This window comes from Sciurus carolinensis, chromosome 8 (genome assembly GCF_902686445.1).
Source record: "Sciurus carolinensis chromosome 8, mSciCar1.2, whole genome shotgun sequence".
Taxonomy (NCBI): Eukaryota; Metazoa; Chordata; class Mammalia; order Rodentia; family Sciuridae; genus Sciurus; species Sciurus carolinensis.
The window spans coordinates 51,033,602-51,046,692 of NC_062220.1; the positions used below are offsets into that span (position 1 = coordinate 51,033,602).

General features: G+C 37.7%; 1 protein-coding gene across 4 annotated transcripts in view; it reads right to left on the minus strand.

Moving 5' to 3' along the window:
- The window catches only part of Cdk14 (cyclin dependent kinase 14), a 549,244-nt gene that overhangs the window by 116,056 nt on the left and 420,097 nt on the right, over positions 1-13,091 (minus strand). The window lies entirely within an intron of this gene.

Sequence of the window (13,091 nt, forward strand, 5' to 3'; positions counted from 1 at the left end):
AATGTGGTATTTACATATGATCAAAACCGAAGTATTCATGTGGAATAGTGTATATTTACATTCATCACTGGGCAACCATTATTAGATTTTTTTAAATGAAAAAGAAACATGTTTGTTTAACCAAGTTAAACAATAAAGCAATATGGAAGAGATATCATGAGTCTCCTCAACTGCTCCCTATTTTCCATCCCTGATAACACAGTGATTGTTAGTGGCTTGATATGTCCCTTTCCACATAACTGTTCATAAATGCACATATATAAAATACCTATATACAAATACATATTCTATTAATTTTTTAAATGGAGTTTACATTAAACATTACTGAGACTTTTTTTTTTGGCATTTAATAACCTATACTGGATGTTCTTCAAATCAAGGAAATATATGTAATGATTATTTTAAAACTGTGTAACATTCCATAGGATAAAAATACCATAACTTAGCTGGTGAACCTTTAGGTAGTATCCAGTTTCTTTTCCCTTACAAAGGATGTTTCAATAAATATCATGGAACATCTATTTCTAAACATGATACTTTCATTTTTTTTTTGATAGATACCCCCATATAAAATTGCTTGGCAAACAGCATGCATGTTTTACTTTTTAATAGATGCTGAAGAATTATTTCTCATATTCCCACCAGCAGTGAAAAAGAATGTCTTTTTCCCCCACTTTTCCCAGCACTAGTTGTTACCAGTGTTTTACATTTTTGCCAAACCTGTGCTTGATAAAGCATGCTGGGGGTTCTTTTCACATGCTTTCTGGTCACTTGCATTTCTTCTTTGATTTCAAATTTCACTTTTCATAGCTGATACTAATCTTAATATTGGGTTGTTGGTGGTCCTTTATCAATTTATATAAGTTTTTGGTATATGATCAAGTACACACACACACAGAACAATGCACCAAATAATGGCATTTTTGCCAATGACGGACTACATACAAGCATACAATAGTGGTCCCATAAGATTACAGTGGAGTTGAAAAACTCTTATTACCTAGTTAGGTGATAGTCATTGTATTATCACATATTAGTCACAAGTTTGTAGTGATGCTGGTGTACACACAGTATAGCATGTCCAATTATGGAAAATAATAATACTTTATGATAATAAATGATCGTTACTGTTAATGATAATAAATGACTATGTTACTTACTAATAATAGTATGGATTGCTATTCTATACTTTTTATTATTAAGAGAGAGCACATAGGCAGGGCCCTCAGGAGGGATTCCAGAAGGTACTATCACAAGAGATGACAGCTCAATGCTTGTTACAGGCCCTGAAGACTTTCCAGTGGATGAGATGTGGTGGTGGAGACATGACATTGGTGACATTGCTCTGTGTGGGCCTAGGTTAACATGTGTCTGTCTTATAGTTTTTAACAAAAAAAAAGTTTAAAAAGCAAAAGAAAAAAAATAAATGTTTTAAATGGAAGAAAGCTTAGAGAGTAAGAATATAAAGAAAAGATATGTCTGTATAGTTGTACAAAGAACGTTGTAAGCTAAATATTATTACGAAAGGAACAAAATGTTTTAAAAAATTAAAAGTATATAAAATGAAAGTTACAGCAAGTTGAGGTCAATTGCTTATTGAAGAAAAATGTAGCTTATATTCCAGAACAGGTGAGACAGACAATGAAAACATAAACACCACTATCACCACCATCATCACCACCAAACACAAGAAAATGAACTACCTAGTTCTAGAATATGTGTCAGTGTTTGAGCAAAGTAAACCAAGGAGATGCTAGGCAGAGTGACCAGCGTGGGGACACTTTAGGCCGGGTGATGAGGGCAGGTCACTAGAAAACAAAATAGTTTCCTGCTGGAAATCTGGTTTGAATTCCATTAAAATACACTTTCATGTGAAGATGAGGACACGAAATCTTTGCACATTAGATACAGTGCATCTTTTCACTCAGGAAGTGCTCATGTGCACATTCTTTGAAACATTAAGAAATTTATTTTTCCATATCAATACCATTTCTTTTTAATGATTTAATACTGAATAGGCTTCATTATGCTTAATATTGGTTGATTTCCTTTGTCAGTGTCATCTGCTTTTAATCATAAGATTTTAAATAGTCTATGTTGCTTTCATTATAGTATGTTTCATGTGTAAGAACACCACTGTATAAGAACAACAAAAAGAAATTTAAAAACACATGGCTTCCTATCTCTAAACCAGAATGTACTCAGAAGGAATGATTGGAAATACTGTGCAATGATTTTCCCCTTCATGTGTTCATTTGTTCTTTCATTCATTCATTAGAGCAACTGCTGTGTGTCAGGTAGAGTTCGTGGGGCTGAGGACAGTGGAGGGAGTCAAATACTCGTCCTGCCTGCAGGAAGCTGGCATTCCAGGAAGGAGTGAGCAAGGCTGGAGTACTCTGGAGGTGAGGATGGCTGCAGCAAAGAACCCAGGGAGGGGACAGAAGGGCAGGGGCTTTAAGACAGGGACTAGGCCTTTTTATTTTTTTAAAGGAATTTTTAAGCAATTCATCTTTTGTTTGGAGAATACACTACAGGAAGCAAGGCTGGAAACAGGGAGACCAAAAAATAACTTATAACTGTCTAGGAGCAAGACCATTAGACTTAGGCTATGGTAAGAGAGTGACTGCAGTTAAGAAGAATCTGGAAACAGTTTGAAAGGAGAGCCAGGAAGATTTACTGATGAATTAGATAGGGGTGCTACAGAAAGGAAGAAGGACTCGCAAAGAACTTCCCATCTGTCAATTCCAGGTTTCAAAGATGTGGAATTTCACACACAATTCAGAGAGTACTCGGAGAATAAATTGAGTCCCATGATTCAAAAACATTTAAAATATAGCTCTCATGAAGTTTGGAGTTATTATTCAAAAAAAGCATACATAATTTCTGAATTTATCTTCTAATAGAGCATTATAAGATGTAACACAATACAACCAGTTAGTGTAGAATAGAAAATTAAAGGTGTTTTCTAGATTTGAAGATGAAATGACAAGGAAAAGGGACAGAAATGGGAAGAATAGTTTTTTATATAAAGTTTAAAAATCATTATCTAAAGTCGGGTATAAAAAAGCAAGAGATATTTTTTAAATTAATTACATCAAATGTCCTTATAAAACAAATTTGATTCCCTTAGTAACTTTGTACTCCTCACAAAGCAATTTTAATAATTTGCTATGATTTCAGAATGAACAAGAATTCCATTACAGATAAAATTAATACAATCTTGCATTTACAAGTAAATTATTTTTCTTCACAATTAATGCCTACACATAAATATTAGTTCTAAGAATTGCCTCTATTTAGAGCTTGATAGGATATGCTAATAGAATTTTTTCCTCAGAAATACAGTATGTCAATTTTAGCTGTGCATAAAAGAGACAAAATTGATAGTGAAATTGGCCATATAAGAGCCAAAAAAAAAAAAAATTAAGGAAGTTTGAAGCCTCATTCTCAGCTTTACTTTTCATCATTATTCACATAAAATATTAATTCTTTTAGCAAATATTGTCTGGGCACCTGCCTGTGTGCCAGCTGATGTACTGAATAACAGGCCTACAAAAATGAGTAAGTCCTGGCCATGGTTCAGTAGCACAGAAATATAAACACAGAATTACAGACACAGGTTGAAAAATGCTACACAGTCCCTGAAGAGGCCAGAGTCAAAGCCACTAGCTGCATCTGTTTCTTTCTTTTCAATATGAAGAGAAGACACACAGGGCCTGTTCACTTGTACCCAGTTTCCTTTAGGTCTTTACGGTAGAAAGTACACAATTCCATGTGGAGCCATTTCTAACATTCTAACATGCATTACATGTATAACTAGATTAAAAGATTATATTTTAAAAACTACTTCCATCAGAAATAAAAGTAATGTTCTGTTATAATGAAAGCAACATAATTAGCCATGTAAGGTTTAGAAACAAAAAGATGTTTAAATTAGTGCTCTAAACCTGTAACAGGTGTATTTCATAAAATAGTCAACTGCCTCTGAATAGCTTTATCAAATTATTCAAGTATTTGCATATGAATGTTTTAAACTGTTCACCTTCAGTTAAGTTTACTCTTCCTACTTTAATGTCAGCTTTCTCTTTCCAATTATATTTAAACTAGAAGTTTAGAGTGTCGTTATTTAAAGTGTTGGCCAACTCATAGCATAACTGAGGAGTGCAATTAATTTAAACCTGCAGGCTGATTTTCACCTTCTCTTATTGCAGGGACATTGCAGAGGATGATCTCCACGCAGCGGGAGACTAGGGAGAAGAGCCTGCAGAGAAGAAATTACTTGCTATGCCACATGAGGCAGGAGGGGACAGAAGGCTGCAAAGGTTTTCCCTCAAACTCACTGCCTGTGCCTTCAACTCCTAGATATTCCAGAGAAAACAACTGGAGAACAATGCTACATATTGTAAAGTCTCACAGCTTAAAAGAGCTGAGCCTTATACGACTTGAAATATGAAAACAAACTACCCATATGAAGATAAAACCTAAATTGAATTTTATTCATTTGCTTATAGGTATGCACTGTATACTCCAGGAGATTAATTTAAAATTTTACTCTCCTCATTCTCTTTTCACAAATGTTTTTGAATCTTATAAGATTCTGCTGTGTTTTTAACTCCAATAACAGTAGAACATGAGTAAAATGTTTAAACAGAAAACCAATAAAAAATGCCGCAGTACATGCAAAGGACTTGAAAGACTGAATCAGGATTCCTAGCTAACAATTTCTTTTGTAGGGTGTGGGGGTAGACAAGGAGGGGTGGCAACAGAAAGGACATCTTAAAAGGTTCAAGCTTTAGTATATGTTTTGCAAATGGACTAGATATCGAACAATAAAATAATACTTTAGAATAAGGATTTAGTTTCTAAGTCAGTATAAAAATGATATCCAAAATGCCATAAGCAATGCTAGATGTTCTTTATAGTTAACTTCTTTAAATCTCATATTCAATTATTAACAATTTAAATTTAGGATTTTTTGCATTATAATAAATACATTTACTCTAGCTGAGTTGGTAAGAAAGTGTAAGGACGAATGCTCACCATTCTAAAGGGTTCCCCTCCCCAGCCCCACCCCTTTCATCTGGCAGAAGCATTAAGCCCAGGGCCTCTGTTGGAATTAGTCTGGTGGAGGAAAAAGGCTCCAGTCCTTTATAAGCGTGAACAATTAGCATAGTCATGAATCACTCTGGTTACATTTCAAACAATTGCCCTAATTATTTGTTTATGTAACAGATAATATCCTCAAATCTTTTTGGAAGGATTTGAAGGTGAAAGCGTTCATTCATTTTTCTCATCATTTCACAAATATTTATTTCATGGCTACTGTTTGCAAGTCACTGTGAATACAACAGTGCAGAAAGCACACAAGGGCATAAATAGACTACAGTAAATAGTGCACACCAATACTAAAGGCCTTGTGGTGGAAGAAAACCATACTCATAAATATTCATGAAAATTTGTATGCATATTTTACTTTCTCATACTAACCAAGCTGGCAGTGGACATTTGAGTTAATAATTTGATTAAGATATAAAGAGCTGGATCTATAGTCCTTGGAACATAAGTAAAGCAAAGTTCATGTATAGCAGCAGAGAGTTTACTTTGAATAGGGAGGGCTAGGCTTGTTCCAAACTGAGGATTTTAGATATCTTAATTTCAAATGAGTACACTACTTACAACAGGCATTCTAGAAGCACAGTTATGCATTTATCCATTTTCTATAACTGCAATTCACAGCATTAAAATGTATAATGGCTGAGATTTGACACATTATTAGCAAAAGGCTTTGGCGTGATACACTGCTGCTGAACACAACTGCACTGCCCTGTTACTGTCACCCAGTAGATCTACCTTAAAATGCCCAGCAGCCATCTTCACTCCTGAATACGGGAGACAGCATTCTAATCTTCCATGGCTTCAGCAAATCATCTTTCAATTCCTAATGGCGTGCTTTTAAAAATAAGTCATCTTTGAGTAACTTCTAGCAGCAAAAGTTCTACCATACTCATCAAACATTCTTAATGTGATAGCATACGTACAAATGTGGGTTTGTAAGTGCATGTTCCTGGATGAGGTGTTCAAACGATCCACACTTTGCTCAAACTAAAAGTCAGAATATTTCTTTTTCCATAAGACCTTTTCCTCCAGAGAATAAAGTACAATCACCTAGGTATTTGTTAAAGTCTAAAATGTACTATTCACAAATCACAATGACCATACCTACCAGAAAAGAAAGTAGAAAAACAATCTCCAGAGTAGGAATGAGAGCAATGGAGGTGGGAGGGGATCTGTACATTCTAGAGGAGTTGTAGGCAAGACAGGATCTGAGCAATCCTGTAGTCTAACAGCATCATGTTACATACAAGCCAAGAGGCTAGGCAGGCTGAGCTGCCCACGGCCATGATACAGGTTAGTGGCATTACCAAAGAGCTGGGATACCCAGGACTCCCAATTTGATATTTAAAAAATGTTCCTATATCCTACATGGTTTGCAAATATGAACTCATTTTCATACTCATAGCATAGCAATGCTATGGGGTAGGGTACATGATTATCTCTATTTTATATAGGTAGAAACTGAGGTACAGAGACATTGGGTGACTTGTTCATGTTACACAGCTCATAAATAGCAGAGCTGGATTTGAATCTAGGCTGTCTGGATCTAGCTTATGCTTTCAGTCAATATATCATAATGACTCTGTGGGTCTCCACTGGAAGAGACTTGAAGTTTTACCTGGAAGTGCACAAAGCCAGCAGCAGTGCAAATAGATTGAAGTTCCTTTAGCAGCAATAAAGACACCCATGCAAACTAAAGATTCTAGATATTCCCCACCCCAATCCCTTTTCCACCTGCTGTCAAAGTGCTTTATCCTTTCATGTCTAGAACAAACTCGTCTTATGTTCATTGGAAATGCAAGACATTTGTCTTCTAAGTTCTAGTGACTATAAATATATTACTTAAGTGTCCGGTGCCTGTTTCTCCAGATCGCAGATCAAGATCAGAGCAGTTCCTATGTCACAGAATTGCTGTGAATGTACAATAAGGAAATGTGCCTCAAGAGCTGATAATAAATGCTCAAGGTCTATCAGCCATTACTACTGACACCATAACCATTACAAAAAATAATGTGTTTGAAAAACTAGCTGCCTTTGTACAATTAGGTATAGATGTACCTTGAAGACAAATGGTACATAGAAAGCAATATTATTCCACAAGAGTAAAACTTAATCTATACCAAATTACTCCTTTTGAAGAAACAGTTAAATGAATGACAACCACAAACATATTAATGCTCCTCTACCCTGAGATGTAACTCTGTGACTGTAAAGCACTCATGGGAAGCACGGATTGGCATTCTGAGAGAGTGCAGCTGTCCTTCTTTTTCACAGTAGAGATTATTAACTGAAGATACAAAGCTGGTTCCAGAGGCACACGCGTCAGTTTAATACATGTGTGTCCTTTCTTAATGATATCCATTGCAAACGCCATTGTCTCTTAGCTACAAAGGTACCCTCCAACAGCACTGCATCAAGGACAGGTGTAAGCGAAGACAATTTCATCAGTTTTTACAACAACACTAGTTATTAGTAGTAAATTTATTGGTCTAACTTGAATATTTGGGGAGTAAAATATAACTTATATCTTAAATAATGGAAACCAAGTTTTTTCTTTCATCTATATATTAGCATAATAATTATTATTCCACAGTCATGAATCTGTCTTGAAGGAGTCCTATGATAATATTCTAAGGGGGGATTTTAAGCAACAGCAAAAAAATGAATTTGATTCACTTCTCTTAGCCAGGAGTAGCTAACAAGCCTAGAAGTCAGAAGATCTGGTAGGAAAGATTAGATAATTACCATTCAGCAAATAATCACTCCTGCCTTCCTTCCCACTTCATGAATGGGGTACACTTCTGCACCCCACTGAACAGTAGGTGTTAGTGGTATTGACACAGCAGAGGTTTTAGGTTACCTGTAGTGTTGGTTTTGCACCTGCCTTTCATCACAAGCAGAGCATTCTTCCACAGCTGCCACTCCAAAGAGGATGAGAGATGTGGGGGGACATACCTGAACCCAACCAGCCTGCAGCTTGGGACCAAGACCAGCTGAGACTGCCCACCACACAGGTGTGAACAATTAACCAACACTTACTGGTGAGTGGCCCAAACTTTGGGGTGATTCATTTCAGGAACCACCATGGTAGAGCAGACTGCTACATCCAGATTTTGGTCCAGTGCCACCAGGTGCCATTGGACAGGGATTTCCTCCTTGAGCTTCAGCTTCATCTATCTGGGCTGGCTACCTGCCCCGTCAGGAGAACCTCATGAGATAGCATCTGTGAATGCATTTGGTACACAATACCAAGATATATGATGCAAACTAACATCACCAACCAACTACACTTAAATTTTCTGCCATTATTAAGTGTTTCTGGGAATTTTCGAATGCTGAAAACCATGTGTCTTCTCAGATTCCTGAGCATCATGACACGCTCTATGCCTTCAATGTTTCCAGGGACTGAAGAGAGACAATCTTTCATCCTACCCTTTGTTCAACCACTTAGTCACAAACCTCTGACGGTGGTGTAGAATCACTGCTCAAGTAGGACAGCAGTATAAGTGAAGCAGCTTGTGAAGTCCCACTGCCTGCCTGGAGACAGTTTCCTACTCAAGGTATGCTTAAGAACCAACTTGAAGACAGGATCAGGTGATTTTATCATTTTAGGTCAATCCCCTCCTCTCCCTCTTTACATCTTGATTGTTAAAAAAAAATAAAAATAAAAAAAAATAAATTGAAAGTTGGCCTAAAAGCTCAGAGTGAGGAGTTATGAAGGGCTTTTTAAAATGCATTGACTTCTAGTTATACAACTTGTTGACACTCACTTGTGAGCATGATAAATATAAAACATCAAGTTACAAATTATAGACAGCAATTAAAAGTGTCCAGCTATTTTATGATAATGCCATTGGCATAGGACAACTTGATCAAATGTTCTATTTTAAAGGAGCTAGCAATTCTTTTAGTACTATGACAATTATCCATATTTTCACTTAATTCTGATCTCAACTTTCAGGATAAAAGTTCATTTTTTTCTTAACTATGTCACCAAATCACACACATTGGGCAGTAGACAAGGATTTTAATGCTCTTGTGGCATGGGGTGGGTGTTGCTGAGAGACTGAGAAGTTTTTACTTGCTGATTAACATTCCATATCAACTTTGGTGGAATGAGGTGTGGATAACTTCCAAACAAAAAATTGTGAAATTCTAGAGAATGTGAATAGTGAAATGATTTAGAATTTTTTAAATCCTAAAATAATTCTATAATCAGAAAATTTTCCCCTTGCATGTAATCTTATTCCTTTTTTTTTTCTTCTGGCATTTTCTAGACCTTCCGCTTGTCTCCATCTTTACTGACACCCTCTAGTGAAAATAAATGGGAAATTCTTCAAGCAGATAGAGAGAAAGCAGGTACAGACAGTCCCTGCTTTGCAATTAAAGGGCTTTCTATATTTCATGTAGATGTCATCTGCCTATTGCAGAGGAACTGAATAACTTTTGCATTTTTGAGAGACTCACAAGACTTCTGGCTGCTTTATATTTGTTTTTATTCTGTATCACTGGCCATACCCATGTCAGCCACGGACATCCAGGGAATCATTCCTGTGTCTCTGGCATCACTGCTCACTGGTGTGACCAGTTTCCCTCTGGACCAGTACATGCTTATACAGGATCTCTCAACCCAGGAGCACAGGTGGAAATGTCCAATCAAGAGGAGTTTGCACTGGAGATGAAACCTCTTTCCAGCTCTAAAACAGGTCTGTGACATTTCGAAACCAGTAATATCCTTTTGAAAACATAAAATATCAATTTACTCCCCTGCTTAAAACTCTGCAGTGATTCTTCTCACACTTTAAATAAAATCCCAACTCCTCTCTTTGGCCTTCCGAGGACCCGTCCCTCTAGACGGTCCCTTGCTGCTTTGGCTGTGGTCACACTTCTCCAGCCACACTTGTAACTTGCAATTTGTCTATTATGGGTCCCCCTCTGGCATGTGAGGTTGGTAGGGTGCCGGCTGCCTGCTTTGTTCACAACTGTATCTTCACACCTGAGATACTGCCAGGTACCCAGCAAGTGCTTAGTAACTGGATGTAATGCACGGTTACTGCTGACTGAACAGACTCTCAACTTCAGATCTGCTCTCCAGTTTGCAGCCCCAGCGACCTCCCAGTATGACTGCCACCATTAGAAAGTAAAGGCAGTCTACCCTTCCTGTCAGGTTTGCACAGTTTATCTCCTCTGCTCTCTAAAGTTCACATAGCTCACAAATGTACTAATTAGTTGGCTTTTCACTATGTGACTGGAATGGCATTTATTTGTGAAAGGAGAAACAACAAAGTTGACTTAGGTGGTGAGGGGCAGAGAGAGCTCTGAGTGTCCTAAATCTTGTGTCAATCAGGCTCTCAGGTCTTTAAGCAAAAATAAAATAAATTAATTAATTAAAAATCTGAGATAAGAACAAGATATCTGCATAATGATTATTAAACTAATTCCATTTCTTGCAATTATCACATAGTTATTTCCTTGTACACTTAGACCTAACCTATTATCATTATAGTTGCAAAATTTCTGAGGTAACATGCAAAAAGCAAGTAGGAGAAAAGACCCCAAGCAGAGAACACGTATTTTTATTTTTATTTATTTAGAGAACTGAGGAGGCTTTACCACTGTGCTACATCCCCAACCCTTTCCACACTTTAATTTTGAGACAGGGTGTTGCTGAGTTGCCCAGGCTGTCCTTGAGGACTGAGGAGAGTTCTGCCTAGACCAGAGACAGAGACGGAGATGATGCCCAGCCCCACAGTGCTTGGAGTGAGTGTGCAGCCTGAGCAGCTCTTTCTTTACTTTTTTCTCTCTTTTTTTAAATTTTGAGACATGGTCTCGCTAAGTCATTGAGGATCTCACTAAGTTCCTGAGGCTGGCCTTGAACTTGTGATCCTCCTGCCTCAGCTTCCCCAGTGGCTGGGGATATAGGCATGCACCACCATGCTGGGCAGGACACATATTTTTGTAATAAAAATATAATTTTGTAGTTACATGTCCCTAACAGTTTAGGAGTACTTTTACACCAATTACGTTAACTGGGTCAAACCTTCTTGAAAACAGGTAGAGTATAAATAAATGGCAAATAATGAAGGAAATATAAAAATGGATTATTTTATGGGTCTGTGAGCTGGAGAGAGCCAACTCAATCCTTCTGGAGGGGCAAGAAAGGTACCTCTGTGCACAAAACAGGTGCCCCCTCTCTGCAGGTGTGGTCTGTACAGGGCAACAAGGCCACATAAAGGTGCCCTCCTCTCTGGTCTTCCTCCATGGAGTATCCCACTGCAACAATTTCTGCTGTTTCCACAGCTTTTCTGTCACCTTCTGAAAGACTCTGGAAAAGCCTAGAGTGTGAATAGATGCTGAGGGTTCAAATCTCCTGGGGTGCAGGAAGGATAAGAGTGGCATTTCCTGACATGGGTGCTGAGGCTGCAAAGTGGGACTAAACATCCTCGGAGGGCACTTCCGACTTGACAGTTTATTGGAAGCACAGGTCTAAATGGCTTAAGCATCACTAACACACCCATGCTTAATAGGTGAAGGGTGGGCTAAGAGATCTACATGACGGCATAGATATTTTAGAAAGTCACAAGGTAGAGCTGAGGAAAGCCTGACAATTCTCCCTCCTGGCTCCAGTTTGCAAGCATGGAAGCTCTCTCAAGGAGAGGTGGAGCGTGAGTGAGAACAGCAGGCTTAGGATTGAAAGACCCGGGTTTAAGTTTTGTGCTGGAGGGGCGAAGCCTTGGGCAAGCCACACAAGTTTCCTGAGCCTAAGCTCCCCAGGTTCTTCATTGGTAAAATGGGATGATGATTCTAGAATAATAACATTATAATAATTCAGTTACTCTGAATATCAAATGAGATATTATATTAAAAATCTTGTGAGTAATGAGATACGACATAAAAGAAAAGATGTTATCGCCATGGTATTCTCTTGCTGAAATCATTCACTTCCTCCCTCTGGAATTAAAAGCCCGAATCTATTTGGTTTGAGGTCTCCATGGCAGAACTTAAAAAGTGTTTTAGTCAGTTTTTTCAGTGATGTGACTGGAAGACCTAATGAGAACAATTAAAGGAGGAAAAGGATCTCACAGTTTCAGAGGTCTCAGTCCACAGATGGCCAATTTCATTGCTTTGGGTTCAAGGTGAGGCGGAACATCATGGTGAAAGCGTGTAGAGTAGGAAAGCAGTTAAGGACACGGTACCAGCAAGCAGAGAGCTTCACTCACCATGGACAAAATATACACCTCAAAGGCACACCCCCATGGACCTACCTGCCTACAGTTACCACCCAATTAATCCCTCTTAGGGATTAATGCACTGAGTTAGGTTACAACTCTCACAACCCAATCACTCCACCTCTAAACTTTCTTACATTATCTCACACATGAGTTTTTAGGGGACACCTCATATCTAAACCATAATAAAAAGTTTTACACTTCATTATAAAGCCTGAGTACAACTAAGTCCATATATCAACGCTGCCTTCAAGGTCACCACATCTGCAGGCTTAGTTTTGGGCATCCAATGGCAGTGTGTAAAATACTGTCGTTCCTCACTCTGCCCCCAGTGCTAAGTTCTTCTGTGTGCACCTTACTTCATTCACGGTAAGACATTCCATCTTCATCAAAGCTTCTTCTACTTAACAGTCTCTTGCACTGGATAACTAACTTTCCCTTAGAAATAATACAATCACTTTGGAGATGCTGTTTCCATGACTGCTTTTGGAAAATTGAACTATTTCATTCTAAATTTCATTACTTTTAATAGTTTCTAGTCTGCCAGCATTTTTTCCTCTCTGAATTTTATAGTGTCTTCTTTTTTATCTCCTGAATAATAACTTGTCAGTAAGTCATTGCTGAATGCCCTTTTTGTTGAAAATATTTAAAAGGTGACTAAAGTACCATTTCTGGAGTCTACATGTTGTGTTGATACAAAACCACCTTATATAACATGTTGTTTGAGGTTCTGTGTACATATTTTAC